Source organism: Lissotriton helveticus, chromosome 1_2, assembly GCF_964261635.1.
Source record: "Lissotriton helveticus chromosome 1_2, aLisHel1.1, whole genome shotgun sequence".
In the NCBI taxonomy this organism is placed as follows: Eukaryota; Metazoa; Chordata; class Amphibia; order Caudata; family Salamandridae; genus Lissotriton; species Lissotriton helveticus.
This window is the reverse complement of record NC_136058.1, coordinates 371,889,760-371,917,124: the sequence shown is the minus strand read 5'-3', so window position 1 is coordinate 371,917,124 and position 27,365 is coordinate 371,889,760. Positions and strand designations below refer to the sequence as shown.

Here is a 27,365-nt window from a genome sequence, read left to right as displayed (position 1 = left end):
TTCCTAACCTAGGGAGAGGACCAAGCAGATGCCTTGAACACAAAGAGCGCATCATGCTGAAATGATTCGGTGGTGGTTCCATCCTCCTAGGACCACCCCAAGCACAGTTATGGGCAAAAATACAATCCCAACCAAAGGCCCTGCAAAGGGAATCTCATTGCCCTCCCCCTAGGTTAGGGGTGACCCCAAAATCATCACCTCTCTCATTACCTGGTACCACGGTTAAGGTACATCCCCATTTGCTGAGGTAATGCCATCATGTGCCAGGTGCCTCCTCATATGCTCAGGTAATATCATGTGCCGGGTGCATCTTCATATGCGCAGGTAATGTCATCATGTGCCAGGTTCATCTTCATATGCCCAGGTAATGTCATCCTGTGCGGGGTACATCCTCATATGCTCAGGTAATGCCATCATGTGCCAGGTGCATCCTCATATGCTCAGGTAACATCATCAGGTGCTAGGTACATCCTCATATGCTCAGGTAACATCATCATGTGCTAGGTGCATCCTCATATCCTCAGGTAACGTCATCATCTGCTAGGTGCATCCTTATATTCTCAGATAATGTCATCATGCTAGGTGCATTTTCACATACTCAGATAATGTCATCATGTGTCAGGTGCATCCTCATATGCCCAGGTAATGTCATCATGTGCCAGGTGCATCCTTATATGATCAGGTAATGTCAACACATGCCAGGTGCATGCTCAGGTAACATCATCAAGTGCTAGGTACATCCTCATATGCTCAGGTAATGTCATCATGTGCCAGGTGCATGCTCAGGTAACATCATCAAGTGCTAGGTACATCCTCATATGCTCAGGTAATGTCATCATGTGCCAGGTGCATCCTCATATGCTCAGGTAATGTTGTCATGTGCTAGGTACATCCTCATATGCTCAGGTAACGTCATCATCTGCTAGGTGCATCCTTATATTCTCAGATAATGTCATCATGCTAGGTGCATTTTCACATACTCAGATAATGTCATCATGTGCCAGGTGCATCCTCATATGCCCAGGTAATGTCATCATGTGCCAGGTGCATCCTTATATGATCAGGTAATGTCAACACATGCCAGGTGCATGCTCAGGTAACATCATCAAGTGCTAGGTACATCCTCATATGCTCAGGTAATGTCATCATGTGCCAGGTGCATGCTCAGGTAACATCATCAAGTGCTAGGTACATCCTCATATGCTCAGGTAATGTCATCATGTGCCAGGTGCATGCTCAGGTAACATCATCAAGTGCTAGGTACATCCTCATATGCTCAGGTAATGTCATCATGTGCCAGGTGCCTCCTCATATGCTCAGGTAATGTCATCATGTGCCAGGTGCATGCTCAGGTAACATCATCAAGTGCTAGGTACATCCTCATATGCTCAGGTAATGTCATCATGTGCCAGGTGCATGCTCAGGTAACATCATCAAGTGCTAGGTACATCCTCATATGCTCAGGTAATGTCATCATGTGCCAGGTGCATGCTCAGGTAACATCATCAGGTGCTAGGTACATCCTCATATGCTCAGGTAACATCATCATGTGCTAGGTACATCCTCATATGCTCAGGTAACGTCATCATCTGCTAGGTGCATCCTTATATTCTCAGATAATGTCATCATGATAGGTGCATTTTCACATACTCAGATAATGTCATCATGTGTCAGGTGCATCCTCATATGCCCAGGTAATGTCATCATGTGCCAGGTGCATCCTTATATGATCAGGTAATGTCAACACATGCCAGGTGCATGCTCAGGTAACATCATCAAGTGCTAGGTACATCCTCATATGCTCAGGTAATGTCATCATGTGCCAGGTGCATGCTCAGGTAACATCATCAAGTGCTAGGTACATCCTCATATGCTCAGGTAATGTCATCATGTGCCAGGTGCATGCTCAGGTAACATCATCAAGTGCTAGGTACATCCTCATATGCTCAGGTAATGTCATCATGTGCCAGGTGCATGCTCAGGTAACATCATCAGGTGCTAGGTACATCCTCATATGCTCAGGTAACATCATCATGTGCTAGGTACATCCTCATATGCTCAGGTAACGTCATCATCTGCTAGGTGCATCCTTATATTCTCAGATAATGTCATCATGATAGGTGCATTTTCACATACTCAGGTAATGTCATCATGTGCCAGGTGCATCCTCATATGCCCAGGTAATGTCATCATGTACCAGGTGCATGCTCAGGTAACATCATCAAGTGCTAGGTACATCCTCATATGCGCAGGTAATGTCATCATGTGCCAGGTGCATGCTCAGGTAACATCATCAAGTGCTAGGTACATCCTCATATGCTCAGGTAACATCATCATGTGCTAGGTACATCCTCATATGCTCAGGTAATGTCATCATGTGCTAGGTGCATCCTTATATTCTCAGATAATGTCATCATGCTAGGTGCATTTTCACATACTCAGGTAATGTAATCATGTGCCAGGTGCATCCTCATATGCCCAGGTAATGTCATCATGTGCCAGGTGCATGCTCAGGTAACATCATCAAGTGCTAGGTACATCCTCATATGCTCACGTAATATCATCATGTTGTGGTAAATAAATAATTAATTACCGGTACTATTTTTCTATGCATAAAATAAAACAGATAGCTCAATAAATAAGAGGCAGGATCCGGGGTATCTGAGTCGAACAGGCTTTAATCAGGCATAAGGGAAGGGACAGGATCGGAACAGCCTGAAATAGAATGGCATGGAATGGCAGCTGCAACGTTTCATCAACAGTACATAGTATATATAGGAAAACATTACAATTGCATTGAATACAGTAGGCGTAACAAGTGACAAACGTAAGATAAGAACAAATGGGCGTACAAAGAAGGCGTGTACGTAGACATGTGATGAAGACGTCACAGAAGTGTCATAAATGGGTGGATACATGGAGGGGGCTACCTGGGCAGCTGGAACCTTTAACCTACTGGTGCGCGCAAACGGGCCATGACGTGTAACTAGGGAGAGCTGGGGGCTCTGACTTCTGCACTAGAAGAGGAGACTAAAGTCTGAGATGTCAGGACGACATGTACCTATAGTATATCTGGTATCTGGTGTTTTGGAGAACATGTTGATAGAATCTAAAAGTCATCAGAGCAAAGGCTACTTGACACTAAGGCTGGTACATGCATATATTCTTCATGTATTGCGTGTGCTATGAATCTTCTATGGATATTAATTCAGTAATTCACTTGCATGGAGACAGAAAGACTAGACTATAGCTGAAGATGTTTATGCGGTTCGTTAGCTTAGGAATGTGAAGACGGAGAGCTGAACTGATAACTGTAGGCATAACATATTCTTGGCAGACAGGCAGGCAGAGCCAGGCCGGGCACCGCGCTGCGCGGCAAGAAGTAAGCGAAGGGTCAGGGATGCGGGAGGGGCTGCATCGCTCCTCGGAGTGGTTTCAGGAGACTGGAGCTTGAATCTGGTGTTCAGTCCCTTTGAGGCCTAGAAACGGGGACAATTCGATAAGTCTAACGGGCATAATGTAAAACGTTGGCAACATAGGCCTAGAAGCCTAATTCACGTTGCTTTCACGGGGACCGGATAACTGACATACTAACGTTGGACACAACTATAATTGCGTCTTTAATCGATCATAAGGGGATATATGCATATCGATCATGCACATATAACATAGGATGGGGAACACGTAGGCACACATGACAAGGTAAAATTCAATTTTCCTCATTCCCTCCTCGTGCCCTACGTTTCCTTCAGGAAACATCAATAGTCATGATACCATCTATCTGTTCATAGAGCATCATTTGCTCGTCTCGAATCTTCTTGGAACGGGACTTAGGACTAGGAATACAAGATGTAGCGCACAAGCCGCAAATCGCAGGGCCACATTGTAAACATAGGCAACAACTGAATATGATCATTACTACTATACCCAGGAATGACAATACGTTCCATCCCCAGGCAGATATTATACTCCAGAGCCAACCGGACCATGTCCAGGTGCCTGGATTCTGGTGTAACTGATGGGCTATTTTATGAAGTCTGGTTATAGCTGAATATACAGACGGTGCGTTATTAGGAATGAAAATGCAGCAACTAGATCCGATGACTCTACAGGCTCCGCCCCTATCGGCCAGTATGACGTCAAGAACGAGACGATTTTGAAGCACGACAAATCTCATAGCAGATTGTTCTTCGGTTAAGTTACCTAAAGCGGAAGTAGTCTCATTCACTACTGCTTCAAGGGTTCTGGTTAGCCTACGTATTAACTTACTATTCTGGACAGGACCTATGAAGAAAAAGAAACCTTTATTGAAGTCTTGATACTGTTCTAAGGCAGTTTCAGTTTGATCGACAATGGGGGACTCGATCTCCCTTCTATGTCTGATGTGTACTAGATGTGTATTTCTGTGATAATCGGATGGGGCTAGAAAAACTGGTGGCAGTAGGAAGGCAATGTAACATGTTCCATCCCAATCGAGGGGCAGACGTACATATGCGGTCTGACCACATACAAAATACGAATGACGTGAGGCTTTGAAATTAGATTTCCCACTGTCATTATACTGGACCACAGTATTACAATCACTGTGTCCTAAATGTACTGAACCATTCTTTCTGTCACATAATTCGCCTTTCACTGGTAGGACTGTAATAGCAGGCAAATCTGGAGTAGTCTCGGACTGAACATTCAAAACCATGAAATTTGAGGAATAATTACCTAGATCATATACTTCATTTTCTAGATCTAACCCTGTTCTATGGGAAAGACCTTCCTTGTCTGGGAAACATGTTCTATTCAGAAGGGACATATCGTTTGAGGATGACGTTAACGTGGACCATGCTCCACATGAACCATTGTGTGAAAACGGATAGGGAAAGAGTGGCAGAACTCACTTCGGTGTCTGGAAAGGGGGGAGTCGACCACACACCCAACAATTAGTGGCATTGCTAGTCTGGTGTGAATAGTGTAACATACGGATAAAAGTATTGTTGCGCATGGCAAGACGATAGGATAACTCGTGAGGAGGCAGTTCACTAAATGTGTGCTCTACTGTAACATTAGAGGAAAAATGTACATGTGAAACAGTAGGAGGAAAACATAGATGTAAGGCATAACTTATGCAGGTAACCATAAGACTCAGGAATAACATAATTAATAGAGTCACAATGCATCGACTTCGAAGATTCTTTCGATAACGTGTTCTCTTAGAGTTTCGACTAACTCTCTCACTATGTGGGTCTATCTCATACATGTCAGGAACCTGTCTAACCGTTTCACCCGAGAGGGACTTAGACAATTAAACTGGCTGACTTTATACTCCTGCTGCGGAGTTTTCTCTAACAGGGAAAGTTTAGAGTCAGTATCTGGGCAGTCCTTGAGAACGGGGCAGTCCTTGAAAAAAGTCTTTGGACGGAGTCCATGAAATCGCTTCACGTGACTGGAATGCAACCAGCCTTTGCGGCCCTCCACCTTGATCGCAGTCCTTGTTGTCATCAGAACGAGCTTTGGTTCTTTCCAGTGGGGCTCCAGCGGACTTGAACGATCAAAGTTCCTAATCAGAACGAGGTCGCCTGGTATGACCTCATGCGGTTTTACTTGAGTGTTGTCTGGAAAAGCAGCGGCAACCTGTGAACGACAAGAGAGTAGTGCAGACATCAAGGAAGCCAGGTAATCTGTCAGCATATTACTGTCAACATCAGTAATTGTACGTGGTCTAGGTGTACCCCACATGTTTGGGGGACGACCAAAAACTACCTCGAAAGGTGAGAGACCTGAACGGGAGTGAGCAACCATTCTCATGTAAAAAAGGGCGACTGGCAGTGCTACCATCCAATCTACGCCTTTCTCTGCGCATACCTTTGCAATGCGGATTTTCAGGGTCTGATTATGTCTCTCTTCATGTTCTTGCTCTTCCCTGATTCTGTTCTGGTGATACTGTAGCATCTGGAGTATTTGAGATGGAGTATTTGCTTGCCAGGTACTTTCGACTTTCAATACTCTATTTTTAACTTGCGGTAAAGAATTCTCAACTAGTTTGGTAACAAAAAGATGTGGATACGATTCACTACTTGTTTTCAGGCCGCTATTTATAATGAAACATTTCTCAAATCTAGAATAAAAATCACTAGTGTCTTCGTCTTGTTTCTGTTTACAGGCTGAGATGGCATCCCAATCTTCCTTTTTCGTGGCTAGTAGTCTTGGCAAGACCTGTATTAGCAATTCGGGTAATTCTTTGGCTTTATCCCCAAGACCAGTTCCTGGGACTCGTGCATTATCTTCGGTCTCTAACGCGGTTCAATCTATCTTTTTCTCTCCCACCTCCCATTCTTTTTCTTTGAGTTTTTCATATATGCCCGCAGGCAACAGGACCTTTAACATTTTAATGATATCAGGATACGTGTATTCTCCCATACGGAGCATGTCCTTTAATTCTCGATGGAACCCTGCTGGATCTTTATCGTGACAGGGTATTAACTTTTTCATTTCTAGAAGTTCTATTTTCGTTATAGGGGTGTAAACAAATACTCGTTCGAGATTACCCCCCGCTCCCTTACCAGGATGTACTTCTCGTAACGGATTCTGTCTGTCTATGTAGAACGGTTTTCTTACTGGGGGTGGAACAGGAACAAAATGTGGATTCAGGAACGTTCTGTATTTGTGGCGCTGTTCTAGAATGACACTAATTAAATCGGTACCTAGACCTTTCCATCGGTTTAGGAGTAACTCGTTCAGCACATCATGTAAAGGACCTGGATCAGAATGCTGATCCTCATACAGTGTAATGAGGTGCTGGATCATATACATACCCGCCAGACGCTGCTCGGCTGGGGGCAGTTTCAGAAACATTTGAGCCACTACTTCGTCTGGAAACGTGGTAGAATCATTAACCCATCGGACTGCTGATCGGGCTAGTTCTTGTTCATGCATGGTATTAAGTTCACTATAACCTATTCGTAGTTTCAGAATTTTATCTGTAGCCTGGAATATTTGTTCAAGAGAACACTGTTCTGGTACGGAAGGAGGAAAAGCTTTCTTGTAATCTAGGCGTGAATGTCTATCGGAAAATCTAGTTCTACCTACATACGCTATTCTGGCGGGATTCTCGCTGTCTACCTCTTCGTTTGAAGAGTCATCCTCTTTCTCGGCTACTATTCTTGCTTTCTCCCTCTCGTGTATGCCTATAATTTCTTTACGAATCTTTCTGTACATAGTTTCTATGCTATTTTGTGTCTTATGTTTTCCTTCTGCTATATTGTCACTCCATCTGGTCAGGACTCTCATCTCTTCTGGATTTTTATCAGGATGATCCTGTTCTTGCAAAATCATGCCTTGAATCTCGACTTTTCTGTGTACCATAGCTTCGTGAATACTTTCTGGTTTCTCCCCTGTTCGGATGAAATGATATATTCTGTCTAGATGTTCTTTCATATTTGATATGGTAACCAAGAAGCTTGCAACTCGTCGTAAGCGTATGGAATATATTATCATACTATCTTCACCTGGTACTGGATCATATCTACAATCAGATCCGCACTCATTGAAATACTTTCTGAGAGCTTCGTACGTAGTCACTTTCGGGGTACGTTGTAACGCTGCATCTCTCAGCGTCAGGCGTTTTGTTTGAGGCGGGGTGATAGGAATACCTCCCCCTGCCCCTCCTGAACTGGAATCGTCAATTAATACTGGATGTGCGGCTGTTGGTAACGTGACTGGTACGGTAGGAGTACGTAATGTGGGTTGATCCTGGGGGACTGGCGCATGGACAGGACCAACGACTGGAGGCACAGAAATTACATTAACAGGAGGCTGGACTTGAACTTGGACTGGCGGAGTAGGATCTGTATTAGCATATTCTGGGACAGTGTCGTCTAAATAGGAAGAAAGAAAAATTTCAGCTGCAGTCGGTTTATGACGCAGTTTAGTCGGGACCAATGGTGGCGGTAAATTACAGGATACTTCCGGGGTTGCCTTCGGCAAGCCCTCGGCAAGAAGAGGGTACATACCTTTAATTAGGGCATTTCTCTGTCTGTCTGATTGTTCTGCTCTAACTCGTTCACCTTCTTCTAGAAGTTCCCTTTCTTGGGCTTTTTCGGAAGATTCCCTACTTAATTCTGCTTTTCTGAATTCTTTCTCGGTTCTTTTATGCGATTCTTTACGCCATAATTCTATGGCATCTTTCTGGGACTGTCTGGCTTTCTTTTTCCATAATGCTTCTTCTACTCTCATGATGCACTCGGCATCCCATGTACCTGATACAGGCCATCTATATTTCTCTTCAAGATTCTTTGTATAATCCACCCATAAGTCTAGATATAATATGGCATCTAAGCCATGCTTGTGATACATAAAGTGTCCAGGACTGTCCCTAGGAGGGACAGGAACTGCTTCTTCGAGTAACCCTTTTCTGGTTTTTATCTGACGTAACTTTGAAAACAGAGGCATATTTGAGTCGTACTTGAATTAAACACAATACACAATAATCACAGTAATGAAATGGCAAACAAATCACTCATAGCACGACATAGAAATACATTAATAACAGTTCGAACAGAATACTACCTAATACACTGAAAAACATAACACTTGAATTTCTCGAGAAACGGACTTACTAGAATTACTGGATGCACTGCTAAAACAGTACAGAACATACCGGTCTCATAAAGAGACACGTCATACCGTATCCACCTAGATGGACACGTCGGACTGGATCTGTGTACCCAAACCCATCGGACCGGAGACAAACTAATGACCCCGTCTAGATACTCCCCCAGCAACGGTACTCACCGGGAAGCAAAACTTGAAGGCCTCGGACTGGACTGGACTGCTACGACGTCTGGTTACTACGCATGCGCTTCGAACTTCGGGCTTCAGAAACAGGTGGGCCTCCGGATACCTCGGACCTTGCTCTCTCGGCTTGGGCTCTGGTCGGGACGAACCGCATTCCTCACCGCCTCGTCTGGATGCCGGACCGCAGTCTCCGTCTCCTCCGTGGGCCTGAGGGAGACTTGATGAAGCAGAAATATCTGCACGTGCACGGTAGAGTTCCGTCACGGCTGTAGAAGGGTCAGGGGGCCTGCGTTACATCGCCGGCGCGTGGGGAAGGGGCTCGTCCCTGTTCGGGCGCCATTATGTGGTAAATAAATAATTAATTACCGGTACTATTTTTCTATGCATAAAATAAAACAGATAGCTCAATAAATAAGAGGCAGGATCCGGGGTATCTGAGTCGAACAGGCTTTAATCAGGCATAAGGGAAGGGACAGGATCGGAACAGCCTGAAATAGAATGGCATGGAATGGCAGCTGCAACGTTTCATCAACAGTACATAGTATATATAGGAAAACATTACAATTGCATTGAATACAGTAGGCGTAACAAGTGACAAACGTAAGATAAGAACAAATGGGCGTACAAAGAAGGCGTGTACGTAGACATGTGATGAAGACGTCACAGAAGTGTCATAAATGGGTGGATACATGGAGGGGGCTACCTGGGCAGCTGGAACCTTTAACCTACTGGTGCGCGCAAACGGGCCATGACGTGTAACTAGGGAAAGCTGGGGGCTCTGACTTCTGCACTAGAAGAGGAGACTAAAGTCTGAGATGTCAGGACGACATGTACCTATAGTATATCTGGTATCTGGTGTTTTGGAGAACAGGTTGATAGAATCTAAAAGTCATCAGAGCAAAGGCTACTTGACACTAAGGCTGGTACATGCATATATTCTTCATGTATTGCGTGTGCTATGAATCTTCTATGGATATTAATTCAGTAATTCACTTGCATGGAGACAGAAAGACTAGACTATAGCTGAAGATGTTTATGCGGTTCGTTAGCTTAGGAATGTGAAGACGGAGAGCTGAACTGATAACTGTAGGCATAACATATTCTTGGCAGACAGGCAGGCAGAGCCAGGCCGGGCACCGCGCTGCGCGGCAAGAAGTAAGCGAAGGGTCAGGGATGCGCGAGGGGCTGCATCGCTCCTCGGAGTGGTTTCAGGAGACTGGAGCTTGAATCTGGTGTTCAGTCCCTTTGAGGCCTAGAAACGGGGACAATTCGATAAGTCTAACGGGCATAATGTAAAACGTTGGCAACATAGGCCTAGAAGCCTAATTCACGTTGCTTTCACGGGGACCGGATAACTGACATACTAACGTTGGACACAACTATAATTGCGTCTTTAATCGATCATAAGGGGATATATGCATATCGATCATGCACATATAACATAGGATGGGGAACACGTAGGCACACATGACAAGGCAAAATTCAATTTTCCTCAATGTGCCAGGTGCATGCTCAGGTAACATCATCAAGTGCTAGGTACATCCGCATATGCTAAGGTAACATCATCATGTGCTAGGTGCATCCTCATATGCTCAGGTAATGTCATCATGTGCCAGGTGCATGCTCAGGTAACATCATCAAGTGCTAGGTACATCCTCATATGCTCAGGTAATGTCATCATGTGCCAGGTGCATGCTCAGGTAACATCATCAAGTGCTAGGTACATCCTCATATGCTCAGGTAATGTCATCATGTGCCAGGTGCATGCTCAGGTAACATCATCAAGTGCTAGGTACATCCTCATATGCTCAGGTAATGTCATCATGTGCCAGGTGCATGCTCAGGTAACATCATTAAATGCTAGGTACATCCTCATATGCTCAGGTAATGTCATCATGTGTCAGGTGCCTCCTCATATGCTCAGGTAATGTTGTCGTGTGCTAGGTACATCCTCATATGCTCAGGTAATGTCATCATGTGCCAGGTGCATTCTCATATGCTCAGGTAATGTTGTCATGTGCTAGGTGCATTGTCATATGCTCAGGTAACATCCTCATGTGCTAGGTTGTTTATTTATTTATTTTAAAGTTTTATTGAGCGCTAACCAGACCCGTGAGGGTATCAGAGCGCTTTACAGTATTGACGGGTGTTGTATAAAAGACTTAGAAGGAGAGGGTATCATTGGGATACAAAGGGATAGATACAATATATCAGAAAAACAAGTAGTCTCAAATCCCGGATACATTTGGGATAAAAACAGGTAGATTCATTATACAAGAAAATAAGCAGTCTCAACTCCCGGGTGGGATCCCCAGAAGGGCCGGGATGGTATCATCCGGAAAAGCCATGGATAATGCCGTAATCGTGGGTGGAACAAGGTCGCTGAGGTGATTGTAATGAGATCGTTGGGCGAGGAATTTGCCCATTAGCAAAAATGTTGGTCTCCTTTTTAAAGCATGCCAAAGATGAAAGTCTTCTGATAGTAGGCGGGAGTTCCATATTCTTGGAGCGGCCCTAGAGAAGGCCTGATTGTAGTTCCGGAAGTGAGCTGGTTGGAGCAAAAGGTCTCTGCAGGGGCGGCTCTAGGCTCAAGGCGGCCCTGGGCAGGGAGCATAGGTAGGGGGCCCCGGAAGAGGTGGTCCGAGCGGGGCAGAGCCCACCGGACAGGGGGTCAGGATTTTTGGAACTGGAACAGAGCCGGAGGCCACCAAATCTTTGCCAGGGGCCGCCACGTAAATATGTATCCATCCTCAGAGGATTATTATATTAAGGATACATATTGGCGTGGTGGCCCCTGGGGTTTGGTGGCCCTATGCAGGTGCACAGCTTGCACATGCCTAAGGCCGGCCCTGGTCTCTGGTAGACCGGGAGTTTCTGGCTCCTCCGGATATCACGAGTTTCTGGGCGAGGAATGAAGGGGAGTTGGAGTATAGAGCCTTGTGAGTAATGCAGGCCATCTTAAGTTGGATTTTGGCCTCGAGAGGAAGCCAGTTCAGAGCTTTAATGTTGTGTTTCACATTTTCAGGGAATGTCTGCCTCCCAGCATTTTAAGATGCTATTGTTACCTCTACTATTACTCTGCAGAACAAAACACTTCCCAGTCTCACCGAGCAGCCACTCCCTGGTTCTCATAAGTGTATTTCAAAACCTCAAAGCACTCTTGCCCAAGGCCACATTGTGGTGAAAATGTGTTTGCTTTGGGAAGCGACTAGAGACGTCTTAATATGCAGCTGCTTTTAGCACAGATACCATCTGCTTGTTTGGAGCTCAACCTGGAAGACATTTGATATGTAAATGCAGGGCTTTACGTGGGCCAGCTCCTGCCAGTACCGGCAGCTTTAAAAAGCAGGTGCTGAGACAAGTGCCTATTGGGCTTTCCATTTTTGCCTTCACCCTCAGGGTGGAAAAGTAAACATCAACACTGCAGCAGTTTACTGCTTTTGATGTATTTTTGTTTTTGCATTTCTATATTGCGTGAATCACCAGTTAAATTAATTTAGAGGAGGACTCGCCATCTCACATAAGAACTCCCTCCAACCCATCACCTTCAGCACGAATGACTCCTTCTTCCCCACGGAACACCTCCATTTCCAGATCCAGACCAGTCCCAGAATGACCCTATACGGCACCCTCACTGACAGACCTCCTGGACCTCGAACCGCGTTCACCACAACCCTCACCAACCTCATCGCATCCCACGCCATCGCCTCAATGGACTACATACTTCTCGGAGACCTCAACTTCCAACTCGACAACCTCAGCTACCCCAACTCCTCCGCCCTCCTTGACAACCTAGCCAACATCAGACTGAAACAGCTTGTCACCACCCCCACCCACAAGGCAGGACACACCCTCGTCCCCTTCTTTGCAGGAGGAAACAACATCTACTTCAGCCACACCAGACAACTCTCGTGGATGGACCACCACTGCGTACACTTCTCTTTCGACAAAGCCACCGCTCAAACCTACACCACACCCTCTGCGAAGGAACTGGAGCATGGTCACAGAGGAGCATCTCAACTCCACCCTCAACCACGATCCCCCTCCCCCTCCCACCTCAACCGACACCAACTCTGCAGCCAAAGAACTACACAGATTGATCACCAACTGCGAAGACAAGCTCACCTCCTCCCGCAACTCTGACAGACAGCGTCCCGTGAAGGCCACCTGGTTCACCACCGACCTCCAAGAATCCAGACACACCTGCAGACGTCTTGAGAAACGATGGAGAAACAGCAAAACCGGGGAAGACCAGACCACCTACAAGAATGCCATAATGGAATACCACCAACTCATCAAATCCACCAAAAGGACCTTCACCTGGAACAAAATCCTCGCTAACTCTAGAAACTCAAATGAACTCTTCAGCATCATCCAGGAATTCACCAAGCCCCCCAGCGAAGCCACGGATGTCACTCCCTCCCAGGACCTCTGCAACAAGCTCGGCTCCTACTTCCATCTAAAAATCAAGTCCCTCTACAATAACTTCAGCTAACAGACACCAGACACTGAAACCACTCCCTCCTCCAGCAACAACAGCAGGCCTACCATCTCTGCCTGGACCCCTGTAGCCACCAAAGACACTGCCACAACCATGAAAAGCATTCACTCAGGAGCCCCCATGAACCCCTGCCCGCCACACATCTACAGAACCCCAGCCACCATAGCACCCGAGCTACGACGCACCATCAACGCCATCTTAGAATCCAGCACATTCCCCGATGACTGGAAACTCGCAGAAGTTAAGCCTCTCCTCAAAAAACCCTCTGCGGACCCAACGGACCTTAAAAACTACTCACCCATCTCTCTTCTCCCCTTCGCGGCCAAAGTCACTGAGAAGATCGTCAACGCCCAGCTGACGAACTTCATGAAAGAGAACTCCTTCCTCGACCCTTCCCAATCTGGATTCCGCAGCAACCACAGCACAGAGACTGCCCTCCTTGCTGCCACGGACGACATCTGCATGCTCATTGACCAAGGCTGCGGCCCTCATCCTACTACACCTCTCTGCAGCCTTCAACACTGTCTCCCACTGCACTCTCACCGCCAGACTCCACGAGGCCGGCATACAGGGAACTGCCCTCGACTGGCACAGCTTCTTCCTCACCGGCAAAACCCAAAGAATCAGGCTCCCGCCCTTCCTCTTCGAACACACAGCGATCAACGCTCTGTCCCACGCTCTTCAACATCTACATGGTCCCCCTTGCTGCCATCGTCAGACAGCATGGACTCAGCATAGTATCCTATGCCGACAACACAGAATCCATCCTCTCCCTCATGAAGGAACCCACAACATCAGACGCAGCTTCCGGAAAGGAAAGAAAGACAAAATGTTGCATCGTTTATGAGCAGCAGCTGTCTGAAGCTCAACTTGGAGAAGACAGAAGTCCTCGTCCTCTGGCCCTCCCCCTCAGCATGGGACAATACCTGGTGGTCCTCGGCAACTCCCCACCCCCACGGACCACGCCCAGCACCTCAGCATCATATTCGACTCCTCTCTCACCATGACCCAACAGATCAACACTGTTGCCTCCACCTGCTTCAACACCCTCCACATCATTCGCAAGATCTTCAAATGGATCTCCCCCAAATCCAGAAAGACCATCATCCACACACTCATAACAAGCAGACTGGACTACGGAAATGCCCTCTATGCCAGAATCAACAAATCCCTGCTACGCAAACTCCAGACCATCCAGAACACCTCGGCCAACTCGTCCTCGGCATCCCACCACATGAAAACATCACCCGACACCTGCAAGCCCCCACTGACTACCCATCAAGAAGATAAGAACCTCGCAGCTACTCACCCACGCCTACAAATCCCTTCACAACACTGGACCCAAATACCTCAACAAAAGAATCTCCTTCCACGTACCCAAGAGACACCTCTGCTCCACTGACCTCGCCTTTGCCGAAACCCTGCGCATCTGCAGAGCCAGAGCGGGTGGAAGAGCTTTCTCCTATGTCGTGGCAAAGACCTGGAACAAGCTCCCAATCAACATCAGACGCTCCCCCTCTCTGCACACCTTCATGACCTGGCTTTTCGGCTGACTCGGAGCGGCACACACCCCTCCAGTTCCATGAGACCCTCACAGGTGAGTAGCCCGCTTTACAATTCCCTGATTGATTGATTGATTACACGAGGATGTACTCTGGAGATTGTGGTTTATCCTGAATTACAGGACATTGAGCTGGTGACGATACTCAAACCTGATTCACCAGCTCCAAAGTCGGAAGCTCTAGCCCCTACGCCATAACCTCTCCCACAAGAACTACAAAAATGTGAGAATTGTATACAACAAAGCCATTGGAGTCACTTGTTAGTCGTAGCATATTGTAGGTGTAATGTTACTTGTTTTATTATAGAGCTGGATGCGATCGCAGGCGCAGCAAAATACCAGTCGGGCGGCACACTATGCCTGGGGTGGCTCCTCCATTGGAGCAGAGGAGCGTCGCCCAACTTAAATGCCCGAGCTCTGAAATGAAAAATAAAATGGTAATTCAGCATTACCTTTTTTATTTTTCATCCTTACATCCTCCTGTCCTTAACGAGCATCAGCACAGGAGAGGGGCCACTGCTGAATGACAGCAGCAGGGACTGGACGAGGGTGGGTTGCATGTGCACTTTTCAAAGTAAAACCAAAGGTGGTGATGGACGGAGCGTTGACAATACAAACACTCACCCCCAGTCAACTGATCCGGGTTTAATCCATCACCGTTCTTTAGCTCACTCCGCCACCCCAGTTCAGACATGGCCATATGCAAATCAGTCTGACCCTGTGCCTCACGGGAACAGTCCAGCCCGAACTGCGAAGCCATGTCTTCCCTGGACCGGAATCAAGCTTCCCAGGACCGGTTTCTGGCATTGCAGCCGTCTTCAGCCCGGCTTGCTTGACTCCAGTGGCAAAGTGAGCAAGGGACTCACGTCTGAGCATACCCTGCCAACTTAGGGCGAACAAAGAAAAACCAAAGGTGTTTTTTTGTTTTTGTTTTTTTTTCTTCACTTTTCAAAGTACCCATTTTTTTTTGCCGGCCATCTTGTGACGACCAGCCAGACACGCGCACTTTGAAACCTCTAGCTGGGTTAGAGCAACTGCTGGCCTCCATAATGCTGTAGAGCACTGAGACAAGCCGCTCCCTCCAATGCGCGCTGAGTAAATCAGCACGTCTCTCCGGAGTTCGCGGAAGCAGTTCTAGAGCCGGAGAGACGCGCTGATTTACTCAGCGCGCATTGAGTACGGCCGATTGACACGGCTGACTAGAACGCTGAATTACCCAGAAAATACAGACCGACTATGGCTGAATTTCACGACCGCTTCACGCGCTAAAAATCTTTAGCGAGCTCCTCCAAGTGACCCAATTGGCTGCCTCAAGTCATCCCCCTTCAGTGGTTACAAGGATTCCAAGCCTCAAGGATCCTTCCAGCACGTACCAATTCAGACAACCAGTCCTGATGATGATCCAAAATGGTCTGGATCGAAACGCCGTCGACCTAACAGCCTGACCTACAGGAGCACTTCTTTAGTGGCTTTAAATTCTAACCAAATCAATTGTGCCCACTGTGATATCACAATGTCACATGCGCCGGTTTAGCCACTCACTGTAAATAGCCTGCACCTTATGCACAGTGCGCCGACTACGCTGTTCTCTTTTCACTTGTGTCGCCACTTGCACTATTTATTCACGTTTGTTTGCACCGAGTTCCCTGTGGTTGTCATTACATTCTATGCAGTGCTGTTCTTAACTGTATATATCCGACCCTGAAATGAATGTTACCACATAAAAATGAATAACTGCTTTATAAAATCAAAAAATGACTAATCTCCTTCTTGTTCACCCAATCAATGTTATGTACATGCTACCTATAACTGTCTACGGACTTTTACCTTTCAGGACACTGTGTTCTAATTGTATTGTGTTATCCTGGCACTGAAAACAGGGTTGTGTTAGCCTGGAACTGTATGTAAGGTACATGTGATCCTGGCAGTTTCAGGGAATTGTGTTATCATGCAACTGTCCTGAGGGATGCTGTTGGCACTGTATTAGAGGAATGGGATATACTGGCACTGTGTTGGTGGGTCACATAACACTTGCACTGTATCCAAGGACAAGGTAATATTGGTACTATAGGCAGTTGCAAAAATGCAGGATGTCCAGGAGTTCCAGTCCCACGTCTCTCGTGTCTGCTACAGGTCTCAGCTTTGCTGGGAGCGCAGGTCCGCGTCAGAGATGTCTGGAAGTCCATGCCCTGTGTCGCAGATTCTTCAGGATCCAGCAGAAGCCTCGAAAATGCAGACCAGCAAAGATGCTTTTGTTGCCTGTTTGAACAGGGTGGTCACTCCTTGACCACAAGGGAGATTTCTTCCATCTTCCAGGCGATATGGAATGTCGAAGGTCCAGGATATATGTTGCAGAGTTTCGTCCAGGGTAATCTAAAGTCCTAGGGACTGGGATCCTATTCTCATAGTAAGTTTAAGGGTTGGACTAACTCTAAGGTCCCACCTATGGGAGGACCTGGGGAGGGGGTGGTTACACCCCTTCCCCTTTGTCCAGTTTCGTGCCAGAGCTGGGGATGAGTGCCCCAGCAACCGGGTTGAACTGGGAAATGCATGGGAGCACCTAGTGTGCCCCAGCCAGTGTCTGAAAAGCATTCCCTGAATGCAACCAATCCTACCCCAATACACTAAAGCCTGTCTGGGGAGGTGCCAGCACCTCCTTGGACAGGAAACCTATTGTCCAGGCCTCCCCTGCCGGAGTTTCGTCCAGCAGCAGGAAGTCAGACTCGTGTCTGTGGCAGCAGCATTCACTTTGTGAAGCTGAGACTCTGTTTAACTTTAACCGGGTAAAGCAGTAACTACATGTCTTCTCCCTCTAGAAGAGTGGAATGCTACCCCCGCCGCCAGGACTGGTGGGGGCGGTTAGTATTCCAAAGTGTTTGACACCTTACACGACATGTTTTGATAAAGCCAAACCAAAGTTAGCATTACCCGCGAGGATTATAATGCACTTAAGAGTATATGGTATGGCTATATCATAGAACAGCTATAAGGAGATGTTCCGAAAGCTGCAGAGGGGCTCAGCTCATGCTAGGGCACCCTCTCACATAAAACCAAGCACTCTGCCTCCAGATTGTCAAGGCCTACCATAGGAGTGACTTATAGGTAAATATGTGTCTATATATATACATACTATATCTAAGTAAGGGGTGATTACACCACCTTACCCAGGCTGCAATTGCAGACCTGCGGTGTCAGTTTGGAAGGCTAACCAGGGGTGGCACAATACATGCTGCAGCCCCTGGTAGGCCTTGGATGCACCTATGCCCTGGGTACCCAAGGTACCATATACAGGGGCTCACAAGGGTGACCCAGTTACCAATCTGGTATGTACCTAAAGTACATGGTATCAATTTAGAGAGAGAACAGCTAGGCTGTGGTCCTGATTAGCAGGGCCACAGCCATACTAAAGTCGAAAAACCAGTGAATCACAGCAAAAAGTGGGTGTAACCATAGGAAGCAGACCCTACTCTCCTACACATGGTATCCTGGCACTGCACCTATGGGCATATTATCATGCACTGTATACAAGTGTAAGGTCTTCCTAGCACTCTATATAAGGGTCAACGTATCCTACATCTGTGTACAATGTTATTTAGCACTGGATATAGGGCCGGGTCATCCTGCTCTAAAGCGAATGGAAAGACCATGGTATCCTGAACCTATTGCAATTGTTATCCTGCAACTGTGTCTGAATGAGATGTCTTCCTCAGAGTGTATCATATGATTGTGGTACCATGGTACCTTATCTGGTGGATGGTGTCATCTTAGCACTGTATCAGAGGAGACTGACATCCAGGCACTGACTCCGGAGACATTGGTGAATTAAGTTACCTGTCAGTCTATCAAAGGAAACAGATATCCTGGCACTGACATTGGGGACTAATGCTACCTGGCACTGTCGCAGAGGAGACTGATATCCTTGCACTGACTCTCGGGAATGAGGTTACCTGCCACTGTATCGGAGGAAAATGATATCCTGGCACGGCCTCAGGAGAATGTTGTTACCTGTTACTGTATCAGAGGAGACTGATTTCCTAGCACTGACTCTGGGGAATAGTGTTACCTGGCACTGCATCAGAGGAGGCAGATAGACTAGTATTGTATCAGGGAAAGCTGATATTGTGGCACTGACACTGGGGAATGGTGTTACCTGTCACTGTGTCAGAGGTGTGTGCTTTCCTGGCACTGTATGTGGGGTTGATTCTATCCTGGCACTGCATGTGGGGGTGATTCTGACCTGACACTGTATGTTGGGGTTATTCTTTCCTGGCACTGTATGTGGGAGTGATTCTATGCTGGCACTGTATGTGGGGGTGATTCTATCCTGGCACTGTATGTGGGGGTGATTATATCCCGGCACCGTTTGTGGGTGGTGATTCTATGCTGGCACTGTATGTGGGGATGATTATACCCTGGCACTGTGTATGGGGCGGATTCTATCCTGGCACTGTATGTGGGGCTGGTTCTATCCTGGCACTGTATGTGGGGGTGATTCTATCCTGGTACCGTATATTGGGGTAATTCTATCCTGGCACTGTATGTGGGGAGTGATTCGAACCTGGCACTGTAAGTAGGGGGCGATTCTATCCTGGCACTGTATGTGGGGGTGATTCTATCCTGGCCCTGTGTCATATTGTGTTATTCTGGCGATTCATCCATACACAATTTCATCCTGCAGTTTTATCTGCCCTTTATTTAAGGGTGGTATCTTCTTGGCACTGTATATTTGCACATTGTTGCCCTGGCACTGTACTGTGGTATATCCTATCTCCTTTTTTGAGGGTGATATCTTCCTGTCACTGTACCTATGCACATGTTTATCCTTGCCTTGCACTGGGTTTATTATCCTAGCCCTTTATTTGAAGGTGATATCTTCCTGGCACTGTATCTTTGCACTTTCTTATCCTTGCACTGTTCTGAGTTTATTACCCTAGCACTGTATTTAAGGGTGCTATCTTCCTGGCACTGTATCTTTGTTTCTTTTTATTTGTCAAAGGAAATAATTATTAGACATTTAGGATTTTAGCAATACAATGAGATTAAATATAAGTCAGGTAATTAGTGGTACATAACAGAAGCTAATATGTATTGCTAAAATATATAGATCAAAATAAGTACTAACTCAAAGCTCCTAATCGAAAGCCTTTTGGTGATAAACTGTAATAAGGATACAAATGAAACAAGCATTTGCAATGCAATAGGTCTAGCATTAGGAAAGTGTGAGCTATTGGTATAGTAAATGAAATTTTTTTCAAATATGTGTTGGCTTTAAAAATATATAGATTAATAGCATTGCTATTCACAAAGCCAATAGCTTACACTTTCCTAATGCGAGTCCTATTGGCTTTGGCAATGCGTATTGGTAGCAAGCAAGGACAGTGCTGTTGTGGTGCTGAGTGATGATGTGGTTGGGCTGAGTGATGTGGTGGTGTATTTGAGTGATGTGGTGGTGTCCCAGAGGGATGTATGACGGTACGACGCGTACCGTCACAACGCATCCCTTTACACCGCGTCCCTTACAACGCAAGTCGTTACCACGACTTGCGTTGGGGGCGCGGATTTCGAATAGTATAATTTACTATTCTAACACCAGGCCCCGTGGACACTAGGGAAGGTGTTGGGATAGTAAATTTACTATTTTTAATCCTTTAGCGCCCTCCAGCGCAAGTCGTGGTAACGACTTGCGTTGTAAGGGACGCGTTGTAAAGGCCACGCGGAGTAAAATCCGCGTGGTAAAGGTTGTTTCCCGTCCCAGAGTGATGTGGTGGTGTCCCTGAGTGATGTGGTGGTGTTCCCTGAGTGATGTGGTGGTGTTCCCGAATGATGTGGTGGTGTTCCCGAGTGATGTGGTGGTGTTCCCGAGTGATGTGGTGGTGTCTCCGAGTGATTTGGTGGTGTCCCTGAGTGATGTGGTGGTGCCCCCGAGTGATGTGGTGGTGCCCCCGAGTGATGTGGTGGTACCCCCGAGTGATGTGGTGGTGCCCCCGAGTGATGTGGTGGTGCACCCGAGTGATGTGGTGTGCCCCCGAGTGATGTGGTGGTGTCCCCGAGTGATGTGGTGGTGGCCCTGAGTGATGTGGTGGTGTCCCTGAGTGATGTGGTGGTGCCCCTGATTGGTGCCCCTGAGTAATGTGGTGGTGTCCCTGAGTGATGTGGTGGTGTTCCTGAGTGATGTGGTGGTGTCCCTAAGTGATGTGGTGGTGTCCCTGAGTGATGTGGTGGTGTCCCTGAGTGATGTGGTGGTGCCCCTGAGTGGTGCCCCTGAGTGATGTGGTGGTGTCCCTGAGTGATGTGGTGGTGTCCCTGAGTGATGTGGTGGTGTCCCCGAGTGATGTGGTGGTGCCCCTGAGTGGTGCCCCTGAGTGATATGGTGGTGTCCCTGAGTGATGTGGTAGAGTTCCTGAGTGATGTGGTGGTGTCCCTGAGGGATGTGGTGGTGTTCCTGAGTGATGTGGTGGTGTTCCTGAGTGATGTGGTGGTGTCCCTGAGTGATGTGGTGGTGTCCCAGAGTGATGTGGTGGTGTTCCAGAGTGATGTGGTGGTGCCCCTGGGTGATGTGGGGGGGGCCTGGGTGATGTGGTGGTGTCCCTGAGTGATGTGGTGATGTCTGTGAGTGATGTGGTGGTGTCCCTGAGTGATGTGGTGGTGTCCCTGAGTGATGTGGTGGTGTCCCCGAGTGATGTGGTGGTGTCCCTGAGTGATGTGGTGGTGTCTGTGAGTGATGTGGTGGTGTCCCCGAGTGATGTGGTGGTGTCCCCGAGTGATGTGGTAGTGCCCCTGAGTGGTGCCCCTGAGTGATGTGGTGGTGTCCCTGAGTGATGTGGTGGAGTTCCTGAGTGATGTGGTGGTGTCCCTGAGGGATGTGGTGGTGTTCCTGAGTGATGTGGTGGTGTTCCTGAGTGATGTGGTGGTGTCCCTGAGTGATGTGGTGGTGTCCCAGAGTGATGTGGTGGTGTCCCAGAGTGATGTGGTGGTGTCCCAGAGTGATGTGGTGTGTCCCAGAGTGATGTGGTGGTGTCCCAGAGTGATGTGGTGGTGTCCCAGAGTGGTGTGGTGTGCCCCTGGGTGATGTGGTGGTGTCCCTGAGTGATGTGGTGGTGTCTGTGAGTGATGTGGTGGTGTCCCTGAATGATGTGGTGGTGTCTGTGAGTGATGTGGTGGTGTCTGTGATTGATGTGGTGGTGTCCCTGAGTGATGTGGTGGTGCCCCCGAGTGATGTGGTGGTACCCCCGAGAGATGTGGTGGTGCCCCCAAGTGATGTGGTGGTGTCCCTGAGTGATGTGGTGGTGTCCCTGAGTGATGTGGTGGTGTCCCTGAGTGATGTGGTGGTGCCCCTGATTGGTGCCCCTGAGTAATGTGGTGGTGTCCCTGAGTGATGTGGTGGTGTTCCTGAGTGATGTGATGGTGTCCCTAAGTGATGTGGTGGTGTCCCTGAGTGATGTGGTGGTGTCCCCGAGTGATGTGGTGGTGCCCCTGAGTGATGTGGTGGTGTCCCAGAGTGATGTAGTGGTGTCCCTGAGTGATGTGGTGGTGTCCCCGAGTGATGTGGTGGTGCCCCTGAGTGGTGCCCCTGAGTGATGTGGTGGTGTCCCAGAGTGATGTGGTGGTGTCCCAGAGTGATGTGGTGGTGTCCCAGAGTGATGTGGTGGTGTCCCAGAGTGATGTGGTGTGCCCCTGGGTGATGTGGTGGTGTCCCTGAGTGATGTGGTGGTGTCTGTGAGTGATGTGGCGGTGTCCCTGAGTGATGTGGTGGTGTCCAAGAGTGATGTGGTGGTGTCCCAGAGTGATGTGGTGGTGTCCCTGAGTGATGTGGTGGTGTCCCTGAGTGATGTGGTGGTGCCCCTGATTGGTGCCCCTGAGTAATGTGGTGGTGTCCCTGAGTGATGTGGTGGTGTTCCTGAGTGATGTGATGGTGTCCCTAAGTGATGTGGTGGTGTCCCTGAGTGATGAGGTGGTGTCCCTGAGTGATGTGGTGGTGCCCCTGAGTGATGTGGTGGTGTCCCTGAGTGATGTAGTGGTGTCCCTGAGTGATGTGGTGGTGTCCCCGAGTGATGTGGTGGTGCCCCTGAGTGATGTGGTGGTGTCCCTGAGTGATGTGGTGGAGTTCCTGAGTGATGTGGTGGTGTCCCTGAGGGATGTGGTGGTGTTCCTGAGTGATGTGGTGGTGTTCCTGAGTGATGTGGTGGTGTCCCTGAGTGATGCGGTGGTGTCCCAGAGTGATGTGGTGATGTTCCAGAGTGATGTGGTGGTGCCACTGGGTGATGTGGTGGTGCCCCTGGGTGTTGTGGTGGTGTCCCTGAGTGATGTGGTGGTGTCCCTGAGTGATGTGGTGGTGTCCCTGGGTGATGTGGTGGTGTCCCTGAGTGATGTGGTGGTGTCCCTGAGTGATGTGGTGGTGTCCCCGAGTGATGTGGTGGTGTCCCTGAGCGATGTGGTGGTGTCCCCGAGTGATGTGGTGGTGTTCCCTGAGTGATGTGTTCGTGTTCCCGAATGATGTGGTGGTGTCCCAGAGTGATGTGGTGTGCCCCTAGGTGATGTGGTGGTGTCCCTGAGTGATGTGGTGGTGTCTGTGAGTGATGTGGCGGTGTCCCTGAGTGATGTGGTGGTGTCCAAGAGTGATGTGGTGGTGTCCCAGAGTGATGTGGTGGTGTCCCTGAGTGATGTGGTGGTGTCCCTGAGTGATGTGGTGGTGCCCCTGATTGGTGCCCCTGAGTAATGTGGTGGTGTCCCTGAGTGATGTGGTGGTGTTCCTGAGTGATGTGATGGTGTCCCTAAGTGATGTGGTGGTGTCCCTGAGTGATGAGGTGGTGTCCCTGAGTGATGTGGTGGTGCCCCTGAGTGATGTGGTGGTGTCCCTGAGTGATGTAGTGGTGTCCCTGAGTGATGTGGTGGTGTCCCCGAGTGATGTTGTGGTGCCCCTGAGTGATGTGGTGGTGTCCCTGAGTGATGTGGTGGAGTTCCTGAGTGATGTGGTGGTGTCCCTGAGGGATGTGGTGGTGTTCCTGAGTGATGTGGTGGTGTTCCTGAGTGATGTGGTGGTGTCCCTGAGTGATGCGGTGGTGTCCCAGAGTGATGTGGTGATGTTCCAGAGTGATGTGGTGGTGCCACTGGGTGATGTGGTGGTGCCCCTGGGTGTTGTGGTGGTGTCCCTGAGTGATGTGGTGGTGTCCCTGAGTGATGTGGTGGTGTCCCTGGGTGATGTGGTGGTGTCCCTGAGTGATGTGGTGGTGTCCCTGAGTGATGTGGTGGTGTCCCCGAGTGATGTGGTGGTGTCCCTGAGCGATGTGGTGGTGTCCCCGAGTGATGTGGTGGTGTTCCCTGAGTGATGTGTTCGTGTTCCCGAATGATGTGGTGGTGCCCCCGAGTGATGTGGTGGTGCCCCCGAGTGATGTGGTGGTGCCCAGGAGTGATGTGGTGGTGCCCCCGAGTGATGTGGTGGTGTCCCTGAGTGATGTGGTGGTGTCCCTGAGTGATGTAGTGGTGTCCCTGAGTGATGTGGTGGTGCCCCTGATTGGTGCCCCTGAGTAATGTAGTGGTGTCCCTGAGTGATGTGGTGGTGTTCCTGAGTGATGTGGTGGTGTCCCTAAGTGATGTGGTGGTGTCCCTGAGTGATGTGGTGGTGTCCCTGAGTGATGTGGTGGTGCCCCTGAGTGGGGCCCCTGAGTGATGTGGTGGTGTCCCTGAGTGATGTGGTGGTGTCCCTGAGTCATGTGGTGGTGTCCCCGAGTGATGTGGTGGTGCCCCTGAGTGGTGCCCCTGAGTGATGTGGTGGTGTCCCTGAGTGATGTGGTGGAGTTCCCGAGTGATGTGGTGGTGTCCCGAGGGATGTGGTGGTGTTCCTGAGTGATGTGGTGGTGTTCCTGAGTGATGTGGTGGTGTCCCTGAGTGATGTGGTGGTGTCCCAGAGTGATGTGGTGGTGTTCCAGAGTGATGTGGTGGTGCCCCTGGGTGATGTGGTGGTGCCCCTGGGTGATGTGGTGGTGTCCCTGAGTGATGTGGTGGTGTCTGTGAGTGATGTGGTGGTGTCCCTGAGTGATGTGGTGGTGTCCCTGAGTGATGTGGTGGTGTCCCTGAGTGATGTGGTGGTGTCTGTTAGTGATGTGGTGGTGTCCCCGAGTGATGTGGTGGTGTCCCCGAGTGATGTGGTGGTGTTCCCTGAGTGATGTGGTGGTGTTCCCTAATGATGTGGTGGTGTTCCCGAGTGATGTGGTGGTGTTCCCGAGTGATGTGGTGGTGTCCCCGAGTGATGTGGTGGTGCCCCCGAGTGATGTGTTGGTGCCCCCGAGTGATGTGGTGGTGCCCCCGAGTGATGTGGTGGTGCCCCAGAGTGATGTGGTGGTGCCCCTGGGTGATGTGGTGGTGCCCCTGGGTGTTGTGGTGGTGTCCCTGAGTGATGTGGTGGTGTCCCTGAGTGATGTGGTGGTGTCCCTGGGTGATGTGGTGGTGTCCCTGAGTGATGTGGTGGTGTCCCTGAGTGATGTGGTGGTGTCCCCGAGTGATGTGGTGGTGTCCCTGAGCGATGTGGTGGTGTCCCCGAGTGATGTGGTGGTGTTCCCTGAGTGATGTGTTCGTGTTCCCGAATGATGTGGTGGTGCCCCCGAGTGATGTGGTGGTGCCCCCGAGTGATGTGGTGGTGCCCAGGAGTGATGTGGTGGTGCCCCCGAGTGATGTGGTGGTGTCCCTGAGTGATGTGGTGGTGTCCCTGAGTGATGTAGTGGTGTCCCTGAGTGATGTGGTGGTGCCCCTGATTGGTGCCCCTGAGTAATGTAGTGGTGTCCCTGAGTGATGTGGTGGTGTTCCTGAGTGATGTGGTGGTGTCCCTAAGTGATGTGGTGGTGTCCCTGAGTGATGTGGTGGTGTCCCTGAGTGATGTGGTGGTGCCCCTGAGTGGGGCCCCTGAGTGATGTGGTGGTGTCCCTGAGTGATGTGGTGGTGTCCCTGAGTCATGTGGTGGTGTCCCCGAGTGATGTGGTGGTGCCCCTGAGTGGTGCCCCTGAGTGATGTGGTGGTGTCCCTGAGTGATGTGGTGGAGTTCCCGAGTGATGTGGTGGTGTCCCGAGGGATGTGGTGGTGTTCCTGAGTGATGTGGTGGTGTTCCTGAGTGATGTGGTGGTGTCCCTGAGTGATGTGGTGGTGTCCCAGAGTGATGTGGTGGTGTTCCAGAGTGATGTGGTGGTGCCCCTGGGTGGTGTGGTGGTGCCCCTGGGTGATGTGGTGGTGTCCCTGAGTGATGTGGTGGTGTCTGTGAGTGATGTGGTGGTGTCCCTGAGTGATGTGGTGGTGTCCCTGAGTGATGTGGTGGTGTCCCTGAGTGATGTGGTGGTGTCTGTTAGTGATGTGGTGGTGTCCCCGAGTGATGTGGTGGTGTCCCCGAGTGATGTGGTGGTGTTCCCTGAGTGATGTGGTGGTGTTCCCTAATGATGTGGTGGTGTTCCCGAGTGATGTGGTGGTGTTCCCGAGTGATGTGGTGGTGTCCCCGAGTGATGTGGTGGTGCCCCCGAGTGATGTGTTGGTGCCCCCGAGTGATGTGGTGGTGCCCCCGAGTGATGTGGTGGTGCCCCAGAGTGATGTGGTGGTGTCCCTGAGTGATGTGGTGGTGTCCCTGAGTGATGTAGTGGTGTCCCTGAGTGATGTGGTGGTGTCCCTGAGTGATGTAGTGGTGTCCCTGAGTGATGTGGTGGTGCCCCTGATTGGTGCCCCTGAGTAATGTAGTGGTGTCCCTGAGTGATGTGGTGGTGTTCCTGAGTGATGTGGTGGTGTCCCTAAGTGATGTGGTGGTGTCCCTGAGTGATGTGGTGGTGTCCCTGAGTGATGTGTTGGTGCCCCTGAGTGGTGCCCCTGAGTGATGTGGTGGTGTCCCTGAGTGATGTGGTGGTGTCCCTGAGTGATGTGGTGGTGTCCCCGAGTGATGTGGTGGTGCCCCTGAGTGGTGCCCCTGAGTGATGTGGTGGTGTCCCTAAGTGATGTGGTGGAGTTCCCGAGTGAAGTGGTGGTGTCCCTGAGTGATGTGGTGGTGTCCCAGAGTGATGTGGTGGTGTTCCAGAGTGATGTGGTGGTGCCACTGGGTTATGTTATGTTATGTTAAAATTTCTTATACCGCGCACGTTCACCGAATGGTTTCTTGGCGCTCATAACAGATAAGGCGGTCACGGGCAAGGGTATCATTCATATGCTGCTACAAAAAGGAACGTCTTCAATGTCCTACGAAAACTTTCATAGGAAAGACAGTGACGAAAAGAGGAAGGAAGAGAATTCCAGAAAGTGGGGGCTAGGAAAGAAAAACGGAGGCCACCGTGTTTCTTGCGTTGAATTTGAGGAATGCTCAAGAGGTTATCAGCAGAGGAACGAAGATTGCGAGTTGGTATATACCGCTTGAGGTTGGAAGAGATGAACGCAGGTGCAAGATTGTGAAGGGCTTTAAAGATAGTGCATCCAAGTTTGAAAGTGCAACGTTTAGCCACCGGGAGCCAATGCAGGCTCCGAAGTAAAGGTGAAACGTGCTGGTGCTTTGGCTGA

At 49.2% G+C, this 27,365-nt stretch overlaps 1 protein-coding gene across 1 annotated transcript in view; it reads right to left on the bottom strand.

Annotated features, from left to right (window-relative positions):
* C1_2H1orf210 (chromosome 1_2 C1orf210 homolog) overlaps positions 1-27,365 on the bottom strand; it is a 235,677-nt gene that overhangs the window by 165,214 nt on the left and 43,098 nt on the right. The gene's annotated exons all lie outside the window — the stretch shown is intronic.